The 19,623-nt window shown below is 42.5% G+C and overlaps 1 long non-coding RNA gene across 5 annotated transcripts in view; it reads right to left on the bottom strand.

The window, feature by feature from the left end:
- The window catches only part of LOC138162305 (uncharacterized), a 38,948-nt gene that overhangs the window by 10,141 nt on the left and 9,184 nt on the right, over nt 1-19,623 (bottom strand). For 4 of the 5 annotated variants that reach the window (XR_011168588.1, XR_011168590.1, XR_011168587.1 and 1 more), the window contains exons 1-2: nt 5,268-5,666; nt 417-587 (exon numbers count right to left, since the gene is read on the bottom strand). This is a non-coding gene — a long non-coding RNA (uncharacterized lncRNA). Of the gene's footprint in view, nt 1-416; nt 588-5,267; nt 5,667-19,623 lie in introns of those variants that run through there. The other variant, XR_011168589.1, reaches the window with a different exon arrangement.

The raw sequence follows: 19,623 nt of genomic DNA, 5'->3' as shown, positions 1-19,623 counted from the left end.
GGTAATCTTCCCAGCATCACCCCAGAGCCAGAGCCAGAGCCAGAGCCAGCTGCAGCTTCAGGAAAAGGGGGTTACCACTCTGGGCTTTTTAGCAGATTGGCTCCTGGCCTTCTAGCAGAGACCAGGGCTCTGAGGAACGCTTATTTCCTGACTTTCTAGACCCCAGACTTGCCCTCGAGAAAGGGGCTCCCTCCCTCCATTCGGAATGGCTGACGTCAGTCATACAGAGTGATTTAAGGTTCACAATGCTTTTCCTAGAGTCTTGTGTATTATTAATAATAATCATTATTAGCTAGCATTTGTACAGAGGCTTAGGGATCCCAGAGCCCTTTGCCTGAACTTATTTATTATTATCATTGGTGACAATAACAATAGCTCTTATTTATATAGTGATAAGGATTCCCAAAGAGTTTTACCTGCATTTTCTCATTCTTGTGGCCATGTCTTTCCAGGCTCCTTTAGTAAAATCTCTCCTCTGGGTTGGCAGAGTGGAAAACAGATTGGCTTTGGGATTGGAGGAGCTTGGTTCAGATCCTGTCTCTGCCACTCACTCCTTGCATGACGTCCTTCCTCTGGGCCTCAGTTTCCTAGACAGTAAATGAAGAGATAGGTGACTTCTGAGACAGCTAAATCTCCGATCTCAGCTCCGACTCAGATCCTAAGTGCCCCATAGAAGAGGAGAGGCCAGTCCCTAGACTGAGATCTGTAGGGGTCCCCAAATTCAGCTCCACTCCTCCATCTTACAGACTCAGAGAATTTTAGATGGTAAGCCCAGCGTCACACATATGATAAGTATTTAGCACGGGATTTGAATCTGGGTTTTCCTAACCCAAGCCTGGCACTCTGTCCACTACTCTGCAGTGTCTCTCTGAGCTGAGCTGAGTTGGAAAATGCACGGCCAGTCAGTCCATCGTCAGGTCCATACTTCTCAACCTGGTAGAATCTGTCAGAGCAAATATCCTATTGGCATACCTTGGAGAACCTAGAGTGACCTCCAAGTCATCAAGGAAGGCTTGTAAAGTGTTCTAATGGAGCCTGGGGGCACAGGTACTCACAAAAAGCAAAGTTCTTCATCTTTTCTCTGCCTTAGAGATAGATATACAATCCACACCTCCTACCCCTGCTTTCAAATGAAGAACAAGTAACACTTGATTCAATGCCCACAAGACAGGTCATCTTTCTTTGCACCATTGGAAGAGAGATGAGGAACAGGTAGATTCTAAAAATCATCAATCAACAAGTACTTTACCTTGTGCCAGGCTTTGTGCCAAAGACTAGAGATACAAAGACAAAAATGCCCTCAGGGAGCTTACATTCTATTGGATGAGGGGAAAGATTCTGGAATGTTGAAGAGCTGGGCTAGAGGAGGTCAGGGATCAAAGAGAAGAGATGGCCACTAGGAAGCCAAAGGATTCTAGATCTCTAGAGATTGGGTGCCCACCTGCAACTTCCTCAAAATCAAACAGAGCAGCACTGATTTCCCCAGTGTTGGTATGGGTGTCCCCCAGCGACCCACACTGAAATGATTTCATATTTACTTATGAGGATATAGGTATTGTTTAGCCCTAGTAGAAAATAATTTCCCTGGGGCCATATTGGTTTTGTGTTTCCCTTATACCACCAACATTCTACTGGTTGGAATGATACACTCCATTGCTTCCCCCCGCCCAACCAGCAGTTGGAAATAGGGGACCCTCTGCTGGACCTCTAATACTTAATGGCTGTGTGACTGTGGGCAAGTCACAGAACCTCAAAGCCTCGATGTTCTCATCTATAAAACATCTGATAATACCTTACAGGATTGTTGTGAAACTCCGATAAAATTTGATAATACCTTACAGGATTGTTGTGAAACTCCGATAAAATTATCAGTCATCACTATGTTTTTGCCACACCTGCTATAGCAGAGAGAACATTATTCAGTATGTCAGTAGGCTTCAAGTCTAATGCCAACTTAAGCAATGGAGGAAGCTTTTATTCTGACTCAGTTCCTCTCACTGGGCCCTATTTTCATCTATAAAATGAGGTCTTTGGATTAGATGACGTCTAATTCATGACTTCGTGATCTAAGACCATGCTCACTCCCTGGCATCACTTCTACTGATTGGCTGACATGGGGAGCTGGGCATCTTCTTGTCATTCCCCACTTGCCACTGGCTAGCTCTATTTCTTCTTAGGAGGACCATCCCTCCTTCCTTTTCTCCTTCTCTTCTTTCCATTCATTAAGCATCTACCATGTTCCAGGAACTGTGCTAAACACTCCAAAGATGTTCTTATTTAATCTTTACAACCCTGGGAAGTAAGCACAATTGTTCTCCTCTTTTTATAGATGAGGAGACTGAGGCTAAGTGTTAAATGACTTGTCCAGGGTAACACAGCTATTAAGTGTGTGAGGCAGGATTTGAACTTAGGTCTTCCTGACACCAAGCCTGGCACTCTATGCACTCTATTGTCTTTATTCTTCCCTGGGCTGCACTCCTGACTCTCTCCAGTCTTTGTCTACAATTCTCCTGAAACATCTTCACCCTTGAAGCTTAATCCACTCTTGGATTTTACTTTGGATTTCTCATGTTGGAAGTGCCATCCAGCCCTGTGGACTCCCTTTCTGGTTGGGTGGTTCCTCTCCAAACTCCATGCTAAGGAGGAGAATCAGGTCAGCAGGTCATACACGTTTTCTCTTCCCTCCGGGCTTCCTCCAACTCTTCCAGACTTTCTTTATAACGTCTCCATGCCCAGGACCTTCCTCTCTTCCCCCTCCCTTTTTAGTTCTTTAGATATTTTTTTCTCTTGTTAGAATGTAAGCTCTTTGAGGGTAGGAATGACTGTCTTTTCACCCTTCAATGGCAAGCAATCTGATATACGTTATTCATATACAAGCACATCAGTTCTCCTTCTGAAAATGAATGGCATTTTTTCATCATAAACAGTTCAGAATGGATCATTGTATTCATCAGAATTACTGTCTTTCACGGTTGATCATTGTTACAATGTTGCTGTTATTGTGTACAATGTTCTCCTGGTTCTGCTCTCTTCACTTTGCATTAGTTCATGTGGGTCTTTCCAGGATTTTCTGACAGCATCTTGTTCATCATTTCTTAGAGCACAACAGTATTCCATTACCATCATAGATGAAAACTTGCACAGTTACTCCCCAATTGAATTCTTCTTTAAGATACAGCTCAGTAATCTAGAAATATGTTTTTGTATGACTGCACAGGTATAACCTATATCAAATTGCTTACCATCTTCAGGGAGGGGGGAGAATATTTGGAACTCAAAATTTTTAAAAATGAATATTAAAGACACAGCTCAGGCACTACCCCTTCCCAGATCCCTTCAAGCCCTGGTGCTCTCTCTCCCATAGTCCCTTGTAGTTACTTGTATTTTCTTCTCTTTGTATTTCTTTTTTGGATCCTTACATATGTACTTATTGGGTGTTTCATTCTTTGTATTTGCATCTACTTGCATTAGGCTGGGGTCCCAAAAGTCACTTTTCCTCCTAGAGGCTTGGATGTTGATCTGTCTGCAAACTTGAACTCTAGAATGCTGGACTACTGGGCAGGCTCTTATCCACACTTTCAGGATGTGAACTACTGTAATCTTGGGCTACTTTAAGAGAAACATAATTTCCAGGAACATGGAAGTGTAACCATCCTGCCATATTCTTCTGTGATCAGAGTGTGGCTGGAGTAGTGTGTTCAACTATGTCCATAGGAAGGGAGCCAGGAGGATGGGAGGTCTCAAGGCAATACCACATAAGAATTAACTGAAGGAATTGGGGGTGTTTACCATGGAGAAGGGAAGGCTTCCAGAGTTTGGAGAATGGTGGGACATGATTACTGCCTTCAAGTCCTCAAAAGACAAAGGGCTCAGATTTGTTGGGCTTGACCCAAGGGATTTTGGGCAGATGTTACAAAGAGACAAATTTAAGCCTGAGATCAGGAAAAATTTCCTGACCATGACCTAGCTCAGGAGGGAATAAGTTCCCATTCTCCAGAGGTCTTCAGAGAAAAGCCAGAGGATCATTTGTCCAATGTATATAGAAGAGAATCTTGTCAGGCTAAATGGCCACTGAGGACTCTTCCAGGTCTGAACTCTGTGATTCTGTGATCTGTCTTGCTCCTCCCCTCTGCCCACCTTTATTCCCCCTGCTTCATTCTTCCTACTATGAGGAATGGGGAAGCAATTCTGCTCCAGGGGAATAAAAACTGATCTTGGGAGGGGGAGGGGTGATGTGGCCTTGAGTTCCAATTCTATCACTTGCTAATTTGATGAATCTAGGCAAGTTAGTTAATTTCTCCGCCTCAATTCATCTTTATATAAAATGGCAAAAAAAAAAAAAATTACTACCTAGCCCTCAAGGTTCAAGGGAAAAAACAGTGTGTAAACTTTGCCTCAATATAGAAATATACATGACTATTGTTTTGTAAGCGACCACAATTCCTCTTTATTACATGATGAGGTGCAGCCTCCCATGGACAGAAAGAAGACATCACGATGCACAAAACCGAGATCTTTAGTAGGGTGATTAGAGCAAAAGGATGAAGCAGCCGAGGCAGAGAGAAGCAGGAGGAGGGACAAAACACAGCTGGCTCATAAGCAGTGTGGGCTCTCCCTTGGGCAGTCTAGTTACCTTTCTCGGGATTTCCATGCAAGTCAAGATCTGGGCCAAGGGGTTCCCCTTGGCATAGATGATTCCTGACATCTTTGTCCTCCAGCCAATTGCTCTCTGAAGCCAGACAGCAGTCATCAGAGCAGCTTCCTTGACAAGATGCTAGCAGAAGAAAGTGGTGATGAACATGAGCTCAGCATGCCAGGGGTGCCCAGTAAGTGGGCAATAGAGGATGAAAGTGGCATGGATGAACCATGTTCCATTTGTCATAGAGAGCCATGCTTGAGCAGCCAGAGCAAGAGCTGGCCAGTAGCAGGGGGTCGTGCACCTGATTCTCCAGGAGACCCTTGCCCAGGAAATGGAAAAAGAAGGGCAATAGTAATGCATAGAGGGTGATTATGAAGAATGCCTGCTGTGGTACCACTTGCCTCTGAGCCCAGCAAACCACACGACCACTGTGAGCAAAGAAGCCTTGTATGGCAGCATGTTGTCTTTCATTAGGGAAGAGAAACTTCAGCCCAGCATCCCTCTGGTTCAGAAACTTCATCTTGTTCCTTTGTTCCCTTTATTCAAAAGCTCAATGAAAATAAATTATGAGACAAAGAAGAGTCTCATTGAGCCCAAAATGGTACCCACTTCCACCAACCTTGAATACCTTTCTCTAGGGCGAGGATTGTAAGGAACTGTTGCTGCTGTCCTTGGAAAAGTGCCAGAGACACTGAGGTGGCAGAGGCAATTGCAGATCCAAAGAGGGCCAGGTCTGGGAGCAGTTGTCCTAGGAAGTTACCCATTGTAGCAATAGTGAGGTAGTGGGGGCAGCTAGGTGGCACAGTGAATAGAGCACTGGCCCTGGAGTCAGGAGGACCTGGGTTCAGATCTGGCCTCAGACTCTTAACAAAAGAAATAGCCATGTGACCTTGGGCAAATTACTTAATCCCAGTTGCTCTCCAAAAAGCAAAATATTAAAAAAAAATAGTGAGGTAGTGACGGGAGGCTGAGATGAGAGTTGCTTTCTGCTGGAGCTGGCAGCATCTAGAACAGTCAGACTCTAGGGAAGATCAAGTGGTTGTGGGAGGAGCAGTTTCTAATACACCCACATGTAACATGACTAGAACTGGATGGACCACTGAAGGAAAGATCCTGTTTCCACATTTTCTGGTTTCCCCATACCCTACCCTCCTGCTATACTTCTTTCCAGTTCCTACCATCAGCCTACCCAGCATGCCAACAGACACCTCTCTTGCCTTTGGTGTAAGATAAGATCCTAGATTTCATGCTGGTTAAAATAGTTGAATGTCTTCATGGCAGGAGTACAGTACAGTACCTCAAAGCTGCCTTCCCCAGGATGTGAGGGGTGGGGTGGGGGTCGAGGTGGGGATAGTGATTTGGTTCATAGTTGTTCCCTAATAGGTAAATGATTAAAAGATATGAACAAACAGTTCTCAAAAAAGAACTGCAAAGTGTTCTTAGTCACATGAAAAAATGTTACAAATCACTAATAATAAGAAATGCAAATCAAAGCAATCCCAAAGATTTACTTCACCCCCTGTAAGTTGGCAAAAATGAAAAAAAAATGGCAAGTCAATGTTGGAGGGGATGTGAGGTGATAGGCACACTAATACATTGTTGGTGGAGCTGTGAATGACCATTTTGTAAGCAATTTGGAATCATGCAAAAGTGACTAAAATGTCCATACCTTTTGAAAGAGACTCCGTTGCTGGCATTATACCCTATGGAAGCCACTGACAAGAAAAAAAAAGCCCCCACCTATTCCAAAACATTAATAGCAGCGCTTTTGTGATAGCTAAAAATTGGGAACCAGGCAGATGCCCATCCACTGGGGATGGGTAGACAAATTGTGGTTGGATGTCATGGAATATTGCTAGACAGGAAGAAATGCTGCATTGGAGGACAGAGGGGCATGGCTAGATCTATATGAAGTAATGGAGAGTGAAGAAGCAGGGCCAAGAAAACAGCACAAACAGTAACTACAGCAATGGAAATGTGAAGAGCAGCAAAACGCAGCCCAAGAATCTAAAGGAAATGACAAAAATGCAACTCAAATGGAGCTGGGAGAGTCTGCCCCAAGCCAGCCCTTTGTGCAGGCGGGAGGCCCCCAGGTGTGACACATTCCACAGGTTTCCAGGCTTTCCCAATCCCTCACTTACACTAGATCCAAAAGTCTGTCAGGTGGTATAGGGCCTGAATTTAACAACCGAAAGCTGTGTCCTTTGGAGTCAAGCCCAGGACAGGAATTTTGCTGATGCCTCCTGCTGGAGGCAGTTATTTGTGGGACATGTCAGCACCCATCAAAAACATTCTGTGTTAAATGACAAGGTTGGGGCTGCTGTAAGAAGAGCAGATATGGGGCAGGGGAGGGTGCCCAGTGCCAGCTTGGACATTGGGATGCTGATGCCCCATCCCTCAAGTTTCTCTCACATGCCAACCTGGAGTTTAGACCACTGGAAGGACTTGCTAGGACCCTCATTACCTTGATCCTCCGGACAAAGGCCATAACAATGGCAGGTGTGTACTTACTTAGAAGAAAGGTGATCCCTTAGGTGAGTTTGTGGCAATTCTGAGTCACTGGATTAGGAGGAGGAGAGTCCTTACTTAGTCTTTCTAAGGCTAAAAGGAGGCCTTAAAGGAGACAAAAATTTGATAGCCTTCCCCTGAAGCAGCTCCCAGGTAGGTGGGCCAGGGCCCACTGAGTGAGTGGCATACAGAAACAGCTCCATATCACCTGAGATCCAGGGCTCGTGACCACTTCTCCACTTTCCTGATGACGTACAATGAAAAATTGTGGAGCTTTTCAGAAGTGTCTGTACTATGGATTTGATGTTCCCAGAGCTCCTCAGACTCATTATGACTGCCTCACAGTAGGGGAAGAAATCTGCAGCTGCACTGGGGCCATCATCTACATGGAGCCCTGACATTCCTGGTACTGCCCTGACTCATCAGCACCACCTTGCATTAGGGGACACATCAGGAGCTGCAAAGATGTGGCACCACCTATCATTGGGACCAGACAGCTGAGACTTGGACATTCCAAAAAGGGAAGGAAGAGCCCAGGATCTCAGGTTTTCACTCTGCCTCAAATTTTCTGTCATTTCTTCCCCATCCCCACCCTGGAATGGGTGTAACAAGTAAGCATAATCAATCAGAATAAATCCACTCATTTTCTGTGCCCAAGAATGTCTGTCTCATTGTACACCAGAGTCATGAGGTAGATGACATCCTTCTTCATCAGTCTTCTGGGGTCATAGACGGTCATTGCATTAACCAGAGTCTTTCAAAGTTCTTTCTTTACAATGTTGTTACTATATAAATTATCCTCCTGGTTCTGCTCACCTCACTCTGTATCACTTCATACAGGGTCTTCCCAGATTTTTCTGAAACTATACATAGTTCTTTTCATAGTTTACAGTATAGTTACAGTATAACAATATTTTATTATTTATACCATAAACTATTCAGCCATCTCCCAATTGATGGGTGCACTCTTGGTTCCCAGTTCTTTGCCTATATATATATATATATATATATATATGTATGTACCTAATATGTATATATACATGTATATTTGTACATATGGGTATTTTTTCTCTTTGATTTCTTTCAGATATAAAACTAGTAAAGGTATTCCTGGTTCAAAGGGTTATATGCAGTAGTGACTTTTGGAGCTGTCAAAAAAATTTCCAAATTGCTTTCTCAAATGGATGAATCAGTGTGCAACTCCACCAACCATGTGCCAGTACACCTGTCTTCCACAACTATCCAAGAATTGTCATTTCACTTGTCATCTTTGTCAATTAACAGGGTGTATTGTTGAAAGAACTCCAGAGTTATTATTTCTATTTTTATCCTATACTTAAACACAAAAGTGAAAAACATTTCCATGTACACAGCGGAACACAAAAAGGTTTTATATATGAAATAGTGGAGCTCCATTTGATACAACTTGCTTTTAATTCCACATTACTTTCAAAACTGTCCTGCTTGTCTATGCTGCCTTCTGAATTTCCTTCCATTTGCTTATACATAGTTGAAAAAAATGTTTTAATGTCCCTTTTTGTCATCATTACTACTAACCTCCCTCTTCCCCTACCTCCCTTCCAATTAAAAGCAGAGAGGAACAGAAACACCCTTCTAATAAATATGGCATATAAAACACACAGTTAAGGGTCAATAACCAAGAAGTATTTAAGAGAAAGGTGTTGATGCCCCTTCATCATGTTTGCTATTAGAAATTCAGTAGTGTCTCTGCTGTGAGAATGTCAGTAATTTTTGATTTGAGAATTAATTATATATGCATGTCAAGCTTTGGCTTCACCCTATGATTTATAAACATATAAATGAGAAAAAGCCACTTCATAATTTCATACCATAGATGAGGTGTTGGTGCTGCTGAAAGAGAAAGCTCAGATTAGTTGGATTTGAGATGAAATTTAAAAAGACATAAACCTCTTGTATAGCAGCAGCTTTAATTATTACTTAAGAGTAAACTCATTAAAATTCCTCAGTAAGATACTTAATCTCCTGATTAAATGAGGAAGGAAAAAGATAAATTTCAGTAATGGCATTCAGACAAACATTTTGCAATGCCAGCCACCCTATTATTTATTCTGGGTGGGGCTGCTGAGAAACCACAGGTGCCAAAATGCTGACCACCTTCCTGACAGACAGATCTGGATATAGAATAAACAAAAATACTTTGCCCATTCCTAACTTTTTTTTTTCAAATTTATCATTTATTTATAAGTCCTCTTTTTAAACTTTGAGTTCCAAGTTCTCTACCTCCCTCTAGCCCATTGAGAAGGCAAGCATATTATATATATTTTTTAAACATTTGATTTTAAAACTTTGGATTCCAGATTCTTTCCTTTCCTCCCTCATCACCCACCCTTACTGGGAAGATAGGCAATTCAATATAGGTTGTACACATGTAGCTACACAAAACATTTCCATAGTGGATATATTGTGAAAGATTGACTATATTTCCCTCCATCCTATCTCACCCCCACTTGTTCTATTCTCTACTTTGACCCTGTCCCTTTTCAAAAGTATGTGCTTCTAATTTCCCTCTCCCCAAAATGCCCTCCCCTCCATCATCCCCCTCTCATCCCTTTTCCCTCTACTCTCCTGTAGGGTGAGATACCCTATTTGGTGTGTATGTCATTCCCTCCCTAAGCTAAATTCAGAGTAAGGTTGACCCATTCCCTTTTGCCTTCCTGTTCTTCCCCTCCATTGTCCTTTACCTCTTCTATATGAGATAATTTACCCCATTCTGTCTCTCCCCATCTCCTCTCATTATATTCCTCTCTTACCTCTCAATTTCACCTTTTAAGTATCATCCCTTCCTATTCAACTGGTCCTCCACTTATCTTATTTGGTTTTCAAAATCCTTCTTAAGCTCCTCTATGGACTATAACCAGTTCATATTTTTCTTGGAAGCTTTTGGTGCAAGAATTGACTTCATTGTCTTTCTCCTGTTCCATGCTTTGATCCTTTTTGTCCCCCAAAAAGGAATCCAAAGTTGGATTGCTGTGCTTGCTTTTCTTCCTTTGCTTGCTCATGTTACCACTCAATTACTTGACTATTGAGCTTTTTGCCACAGTAGAACTCTGCTTCCAGAGAGAAGAGCTTTGTTCCAAATCACTGGGGTTTTTGCAGCTGCTGGAGCTATTAGTTGGGTGCCCTCTCTTAAGCCTCCACCGGCTCTGGCACCTAGTCACACACCCCAGAACCTCCACCCTACACAGCAATCTAGATCCAAGCAGATTAAAGCAAGAGCAATTACCCCCTCAAAATGGATGCTTGGTCCCCCTACATTCTGCAGGCCAGGAGCTCTGAAGCAGCCACACGGCTGCAGCCACCATGCCTCAGCCACTTCTCCCTCCAGGGGGCAGAGGCCAGACCGCACTCCCAGACTCCCTGTTTGCAAAGTCTACACTTACCTCTCACTTTGTCTTTGGCATTTATGGGTTTATAATTCTGGAAACTGCCACAGCTTCTGGTGATCTACTCTTCCAATATCCTTCTAGCTGAGGCTGTTCAGGCCACCCTGAGGCTAAAACCACAGGTCCATGCAGGGCTGGGCTATGCTCTCAGAGGGCTGTGATGAACCCTTCCTGTCCATCTGCTGGGCTGTCTTCAGTGGGAGATTTGTTTCTCTCTGTCACTTTGTAGGTTCTGTAGTCCTAAAGTTTGTTTAGACTCATTTTTATAGGTATTTGAGGTGGTTATGGGGGGAGCTCAGGGAGTTTTCCTGCTTCTGTGCTGCCATCTTGACTCTGCCCCCCCCCTTGGGGTCTCTTTCAACAGCTGATTGGTAGATTCTTTCAATTTCTATCTTACCTTCTGGACCTAAGATATATTATGTTATGTTATATATAAAGTTTTCCTTTGTAATTTCTTGAAATATAATGTGTAGGATCTTTCTTTATCATGGTTTTCAAGAGGCTCAATAATTCTTAAATTATATCTCCTGATCTATTTTTCAGGTCATTTGTTTTTCCAATAAGGTATTTTACATGTTCTACTTTTTCATTCTTTTGACTTTGTTTTGTTTCTTGATGTCTCATGGAGTTATTAGCTTCCACTTACAGAATTCTAATTTTTCAGAAATTATTTTCTTTGGTGAGCTTGTGTACCTCCTTTTCCATTTGTCTGATCCTGTTTTTAAGGCATTACTTTCTTTAATGTGTGTGTGTGCGTGTGTGTGTGTGCATGTGTGTGCGTGCGTGTGTGTGCGTGTGTGTGCGTGTGTGTGTGTGTGCGCGCGTGTGTGTGCGTGTGCGTGTGTGCATGTGTGTGTGCATGTGCGTGTGTGTGTGTGCGTGTGCGTGTGCGCGCCTCTTTTACCAAACTGTTAATTCTCTTTTCATAATTTTCTTGCATCACTCTCATTTCTTTTCCTGGCTTTCCACCTACCACTCTTGTTATCTTTTTCTTTAATGCTTCCAAGAATTCTTGTTGGGCTCAGGTCCAATTAGCATTTTTCTTTGAGGCTTTGCCTATAGAGTTTTTGTCTTGGTATTCCCTTGGTATTTCCCTTGGTATACCTTTTAATAGTCTGGTTATTTTTTGTTGTTGTCTGCTCATTTTTTCAACCTATTTCTTGACTTTGAACTTTACGTTAAATTTAGGCTCTACTTGCCTAGGGGTGGGGATGAGTATCTCAAGCTTCATGCTTTTTCATGCTGTTATTTTAAAATCTAGTTCTGGGTGTATACAAGTGTTCAGTGCTTCCAAAGTAGTGGGGTTCTAGGACAGGTGTAGCTATGGCATTAACCTGATCTCCTCACCCCACATATCTAATGATTTATAAAATATTTCTGATTCTACCCTGACAATATCTCTCACGCCAAACCTCTTCTCAGTTCTCACACATCCTCCACCCTAGCTCAAGCCTTCATCACCTCTCACCTAGATCATTGCAGCTATCTCCTAATTGGACTCCTTACATCAGGTCTCTTACCATTCCAACCCACCCTACACACTGGAGTATTAAAGGGATTTTCTGTAAGCCCACATCTGACCATGTGACTCCCTTACTCTGTTAACACCAATGGCTCCCTGTTTTCTCTAGGATAATATCTAAATTCATCCATCTGGTTTTTAAAGCCTGTATACCATGAACCCAATCTATTTTTCCAGGTTCATCCCTCCCCATCTGGCACTCTAGAGTTCTAATATCCTGATCTTATCTCTATTCTTTACACACACTACTTTATCTTCTCTCTCTATGCCTTTGTACCAGACGTTCTACATGCTTTGAATCCACTCCCTTCTCACCTTCACCTCAAAGAATCTCTCTCTTCCTTAATGACTAAGCTCACGTAGCATCTTTTACATAAACCTTTTCCTGATCCCAACATTGCCAACTGCTAGTGACCTCTCTCCTTAACTGCCTTGTATTTATATGCATTTATTTGCTATGTATTTATTTTTAAATTCAATTTTATTTTCATTTTTAAATTCTCTTCCATCCCATCCCCCTCTCCCATTTATTGAGAAAGCAGGAAAAACAAAACCTTTATTACAAACATGTGTAGTCAAGAAAAACAAATTCTCATGTTAGACACATCCAAAGAAAATATGCTTCACTCCCCACTGAATCAATCAGCTCTCTATCTGGAGGTGCACCCTGAATCTTCCATAATTCTGGTTGACCACTGTGTTGATCAGAGTTCTTATTAGGTCTTTCAAAGTTGTTTGGCTTTAAAATGTTGTTGCTACTGGGTAAACTATTGTCTTGGTTATATTGATTCAGCCCATGAACACTTAGTGTCCTCCAGTTATTCAGATCCATCTTATTGCCCTAGTTAGCTATGTCTATAGTCTAGCTCTGTCTTGTATGATAGTGGTGATAATGGACATCATTGCTTTTCTCCTGATCTTATTGGGAAGATCTCTATTTCACCCCCATTACAGTTAATTCTGGCTCTTGGTTTTAGATAGATACTACTCATCCTGCATCTGGGGAGACCATCCCAGAGGTTGCCTCTACAAACTATAGGCTCCAATATGTTGGCAGGTAGTCACTGCAACCTTTCCTTTTGTCTCACATGGGTGGCCTGTGAAAATAAGAGGTGGCACCTGAAAAAATGATAGCTGAATGTCAAGACAGGCGGCAGCGGTGGCGATCCTGGTGACCAAGGCTGTGCATGTCTCTGGCTAGGAGCTGCTGATGGGTAAGGCTGGTTATTCACCATTAGATCTATTATGAGTCACTTTCTTGGACACATGAATCAATTTGTGCCTTCTTTGATTCTTGGGAACCGTGTAGTCATTAGAAGAGTTGGTGGTGGCATCCTAGGCGGTGTCAGACACAAAGATCCCAGATTGTCTTGGTAGGATCAATGAATTGGGCTCATCAGATCAGGAACCTGGGGCAAGTCTCAGAGGAGGCCCAAGCCACAGAGATTGTAGGGAGCAGATTAAGAACTCAAAGCCAGATCCTTGGCGTCCAAATTCAGGATCCTGGCCCAGGGTGTGCAGTACTAGGCTTTTCATCAGAGATCTGGGTTCGAATTGCTCCATAGACACTGTAACATTGTGAGCAAGTAAGGCTTGGTTACTTGTCTCGAAAATGAAGGTATTTCTATGGCTTACCTCCCAGGATCTCTGTGGGGAAAACCCTTGGCACATATGAAACAAAATGTGAGTTACCATCACAGTTGTGGTATCGTGGGGCTTCTCTGTTCCCCTCAAGTCCTGAAGCTCCTAACGCTGACCTGTTTCCTTCCTGGCAGATTATGGGAACCTCTGCCCCAAGACATGGAACATAGAACACAACAGAAACTTGGTCAGTCCTTGATCCCACTGCCCTATAGTCAGGGATTTGGGAGGGAGAGTCTGCATCAAGGAAACCGTACTCTCGGTGGAACATTCCAGGGAACTCAGTGCATTTCCTCATAGCTCCATCGATAGCCCAGAACGCAGAGGTCTAGAAGCATCTTTGCAATGACTGCAGGTACAACACGGCTGGCACAGACTTCCTGGGGTGGTCATGGGAACCCAACCACCACATCAGATTCTATGACCAGTGTGTTCTCAGTTCTAAACAACTGATTTTCCAAATGAACCTTTGGTTTGTTGTGTACAGTGTGTGGGCACAAGACAATTAAGCTCAGTGAAAGAGCTTGATTTGAGGTGATAAAACTTTACAGCACAGGCACGCATTATTGTAGGCTGGCCCAGTATTTGTCTTTGTGGAGGTGGCGGCATTTATACCATTATTATAAACAGCGTGATTTGGTATTTCAAGGGTGTTGGTGCTCTTCCTGGCTCCCTCTGTCTCCAGCTCTAGACTCCTTCCTGGATGAGTCCTTTAGCCCTTTCCCAGCTCCAGACCTTCTCCTGTGCTGGAGAGGCAATAGAGGATGGTGGAAAGGGGAGCTGGTCCTGAAGTCAGGGTCATGGGGTTCTAGCCTGGCTTGGCCACTCGCCAGCTAGGTGACCTTGAGAAAGTCTCTTTCCCTCTCTGGCACTCAGTTTCCTTCTTTGTAAAACACCAGTCAGACTAGATGACCCCTAAGGCTCTTCCCAGATGGAAATTCTAAGGGATGGAGAGCTGATAAGATCAGGGCTTAGGATCACTGGCACAGAGCTTTTAGGGGTAGGAAAGTTATGGGCGACATCTACGGTGCCTAACAAGAGATCCCCAGAGAATGCAGAGCCATGCTAAGAAGGGCTCCAGATTCAGGTTCCCCTAGCGGTTAATCCTGCTTTGCAAGGGGGTCCAATGTGACGTCTGACACTCTTTGTTCGCTCAAGAGTCCACACAACGGAGTAGCCCCTGAGAACCTCTCTCCCAGAATGTTTAATGGGCCGGCTCAGAGCCAAGGAAAGGAAATCTGCCTGCCTGAACCCACTTCTCCCCAGCTCTTCTGCCCTTCTCCTGAGAGTTTTCCAAACTCACCCACTGCTGGAAGCTCCACCCTCCAGTCCTGATCCCGAGATAAGAGTCCCCTTCTCAACTTGGAAGAAAATGACAACTCTCAGGGCTTTCAATGACCCATGGGCCAGAGAGGCAGTGAGGCCAGCCTTCCCAGAAGAATTGTTACAACTTAGAAGATATTATCCATATATGTGGACACATGCATATACTATATATATAATTTATATGCATATGTACATATACATATATGTGTGTTTACATAGATATTATATAATATATAATATGTTTATTCTATACAATTGTATATAAGATATATCTAGATATTATATAACATTTGTATACATATAGATCATAGCATATACTATGTGTATTATACATGTATATGTATACCTATAGATTATACATAGTGTGTATGCTTATGGATTATATAGAATGTATAAATACTTATTGGGCAACTAGATGGTGCACTGCATAGAGTACTAAACCTCTAGTCAGGAAGACTCATCTTCTTGAGTTCAAACCTGGCCTCAGACACTTACTAGTTGTGTGACCCTGGGCAAGTCACTTAACCCTTTTGGTCTCAGTCTCCTCATCTGTAAAATGAGCCGGAGAAGGAAATGGCAAACCACTCTGGTATCTTTGCCAAGAAAATCCTAAATGGGGTCACAAAGAGTTGGACACAACTGAATGATTCAGTGACATATATACTTATACACATATAGATTATATAGAATACTTTTATGCATATAGGTTACAGACTGTGTATACTTGTGTGCATTTAGATTGTATAGAATACACATATATGTGCAGATTGTATAGAATTGTGTAGGCATATATACATATCGATTACATAGAATGTATATATGCACATACATATACATGTAGATTCTATAGAATGTATAAATATATGTCTATACATATCAATTCTATTCCCCAAATCAGATGCCAGAGAGAATAACTACAAAGAAGTGGAAAGTCAGTGGAGATTCCCAGAAGTGCCTGGAGACAGATCCAGGAGAGGAGCCAGTGCTAAGATCCATGACCTCAGGTGTTAGTGCACAAATGACCAAAATTTAGGAGAGGAAGGGGAGAAACAGATAAGCAGACTCAAAGAGAGACAGAGAGAGACAGAGACAAAGAGGGTAGGTGGAACTAAAGGACTGAGGGCAAGGAGGGCATGGGAATCCTTGCAACATGGTGGCATGAACCCATGACTTGGTCCATGGTTGAGGGTGGGGACAATTTCCTTGAAAGAAACAAGATTAGGTGAATGGGGAGGGGTGGGGCAGCATTGTATATGAAGGAGGCATAATCATGTAAGGAAATTTCAAGAACCACAGAAAGAAAATGTGATGGAGAGAAACTGGGTGAAAGTCATTGATGGACAGGGCATCTGAAGAGCTTGGGAAAGAAATCACAGGGCCAGCACAGTGATATTTGGACATCTGCTCTGATGAAGCTAATGTCTTCTTCACTCGCCTTAATAGTTGAGAGATGAATGAGTAAGGGAATGAGAGAATGAATGAATGAAAAAGCATTTATGAAGAGCTTGTAATGTGCAAAGCCCTGTAGTAAACACAGGAGATGTAAATAGAAAATTAAGACAATCCTTGTTCTCCAGAAACCCACATTCTCATGGTGGGAACATAGTTTCATTCTTCAACTGGTGAAGCTGCCAAGAGAATTCTCTTCTGAATCTAATTCTCACTAAGAGGGATAACCTGGCCACTGGGAGAATGATGGGAAGCCTGGGAGAAAGGACTTATCCATCTCAGAAATGAGGTGACAGAGGCATGCAGTCTAGGCAGGCTCTGACTTCCTCAATTTGGGGAAAACAGATTTCCAAGATGCCATTCCCTGTGCATTCAGTCCACGAAGGACGGGAGATGCTCCAGAATGAAATTCTGAAGACACAAAGGGAAATTGTTCCAATGAGGAAGAAAAACGGGGTTTGTCTAAGGAGATCAATGTGGATGGATAGGGAACCTGATTTTAAAAGATACATAGAAAAAGTGGAATCAAACTGGGTAACAATGGATGAATAGAAAGCGTGACATAGTTCTAAATCTAGAGATCTCCGATATGTTGGAGCTCCAAATGAGCTGAGAAGGGCTTCTTTGTTTTCCAGTCTATGGTGTATGTGGGGGGTGGGGATTAGGACCTTCTCTTTGGGTGAATGAGACAGTAATAAGCAACCACAGAAAGAGTAGAGATCTACTCAATTCTCCTTTTGCCAATAAGATCAGGGGTGAAACAAGAATGACCTTTGCACTGGATGTGGCAGGACAAAAAAAGAATGTAGAGTTGATTGAGGTGAGGAACTGTCCCTGTGATTTCATTTATCTGCGGAGATAAGGAAGCTCTCTCTCCAACATAGGTTGGCATTTTCTCTCTGTAGTAGAGTCGTAGAGATTTACCCTAGAGCAGTGGCTTGCAAACTTTTTCGTCTCAGAACTCCTTTACATTATTTTTTCTTTTTTCAATATTTTAATTTTTCCCAAATGCACGCAAAACAATTTTTAACATTCATTTTTTTAAATTTTGGAGTTTTAAATTCTCTCCTTCCCTCCCCCCTCATTAAGAAGGCAAGAAATTTTATATAGATTATACATGTGGAGTCATGCAAAATATATTTCCATACTAGTCATGTTGTGGGGGGAAGAAAACAGACCCCCCCAAAAAACCCCACAAAAATGAAGTTTAAAAAGTTTGCTTCAATCTACTTTCAGACTTCATGAGTTCTTTCTCTGGAGGTGGATACCATGTCCTTCAGAATTGTATTGGATCATTGTACTGCTGAAAGTAGCTAAGTCATTCACAAATGATCATTGTACAATATTGCTGTTCCCGTGTACAACATTCTCCTGGTTCTGCTCACTTCACTTTGCATCAGTTCATGTAAGGCTTCCCAGGTTTTTCTGAAAGCATTCCCCTCATCATTTCTTATAGTATAACAGCATACTGTCAAAATTATATAGCACAACTTGTTCAGCCATTCCCCAATTGATGAACATCCCCTCAATTTCCAGTTCCTTATCTCCAGAAAAGAGCGGCTATAAATATTTTTGTACAGGTAGGTGCTTTTGTAAACACCTTTTCCTAGGAGTTTGGCTGTGCAAAGAAGGAGAAGCATAGAACGAGAATTTGGGGTGATGGTAGTAGCACCAAGTAAAGAGATCTCGAAGCATGGTGAAATTGAAAATGAGGGAGTTGGAACAGGGGATCAAGAAGGCCCCTTATGGCTCCCAGCTAATGACTCTGTGATAGGAACTCTCATGCACTGTTTGATTGAGTCCCTGTTTTCTACAGGCTGTACTTCTTACAGTCCTAGTTCCTTTGCCCTCCAGAATATCATATTCCCCTGATCCTTTCTTGTAGAAGACTTTCAACTCTTAACAATTGTTGAGGACTCCCAAAAGAGTTTTGTTTATGTAGGCTCTATCTATTAATAATTATTTCATTAGAATCGAAAATATCTTAATATTATTACAAAAATAGTTTGAACTATTTTATCAGCCTTCCTGAAAGGGTCTTGAGGATTCCCAGGGAGCCCTGAACCACACTGAAAACTGGACTAGAGCAGTGAGAGGCTCCATAACTTGCCTAGGGTCACTTAGCTAGTATATGTCAGAGGAGAGACTTTAACTCAGATCTAACTGACTCTAAGGCCAGTTTTCTAGACACTCAGTAGGAAGGCGAAGTTTGAAATAAATAAGAAGATGGATGCCGTGTGACCTTGGGCAAGTCACTTAACCGCAATTGCCCTCCAAAAAGCAATGAATGAATGAATAAGGAGATGGAAAGAGAGCACATGGCCTGGGTGAACAGGTACAACAGGACAATGTACATCATCACTGATCCAGGGCCAGGGATATCTGAAAGATGATGGGAAATGAGCAGGGGTTCACAAGTTTGGAGACAGGAAAATGTGGCCCCATTATTGGCCCAGTTATCAGAAAAGGGAAGAGAGAAGAGTCTGCAAGCTATGGGCCGGTGAATTTGACTTTTGTTCCAGCAGGAATTTTAGAGCATGTGCCTGAAGAGATGATTAGGAAACAGAGAAAAAGGCGAGCGGGGATTCTGAGGGGCTGGACAGGACACGTCAGACTAAACCTGTTTCCTTTTCTGGACACAATCCCTATGTTAGTAGATGAGGGGGATGGTACAAATACAGGTTACCTAGATTTTAGCAAAGTTTTTCTTAAAGGAGCTTATGCTATTTTTGTGGAGAAAATGGAAATATACAGAATAGATCCCACAATTAGATGGACTCAGACCTCATTAGACGGCTGGACTCAGACCTCATTAGATGGCCAGACTCAGAGAGTAGTGGTTAATGACTCACTGTGATGAGAGGGCTTCTGTGAAGTATCCCCCAGAGGGTTGTGCATGGTCATTTCCTATATAATTATTTTTTATTAAATTTAAAAATTTTTTATTAATGTCATATAAAAGATAGAGGTAGATAGTATGGTTTTAAGACAGAGAGACACAGAGAAACGGGAGGGGAGAGAGAGAGTATGTTAATGTTGGCCTTCTCTAGGGAGGGCTGGGGAAGGAGGGAGGAAAAAAAGAGTTCAGAACTAAAAATAAAGAAACAAAGAAA

Source organism: Petaurus breviceps, unplaced genomic scaffold, assembly GCF_028583685.1.
Source record: "Petaurus breviceps papuanus isolate PSGF00001 unplaced genomic scaffold, PetGlider_PUasm1.0 186, whole genome shotgun sequence".
In the NCBI taxonomy this organism is placed as follows: domain Eukaryota; kingdom Metazoa; phylum Chordata; class Mammalia; order Diprotodontia; family Petauridae; genus Petaurus; species Petaurus breviceps.
The sequence above is the reverse complement of the archived record's forward strand: the minus strand, read 5'-3'. Positions and strand labels throughout refer to the sequence as shown.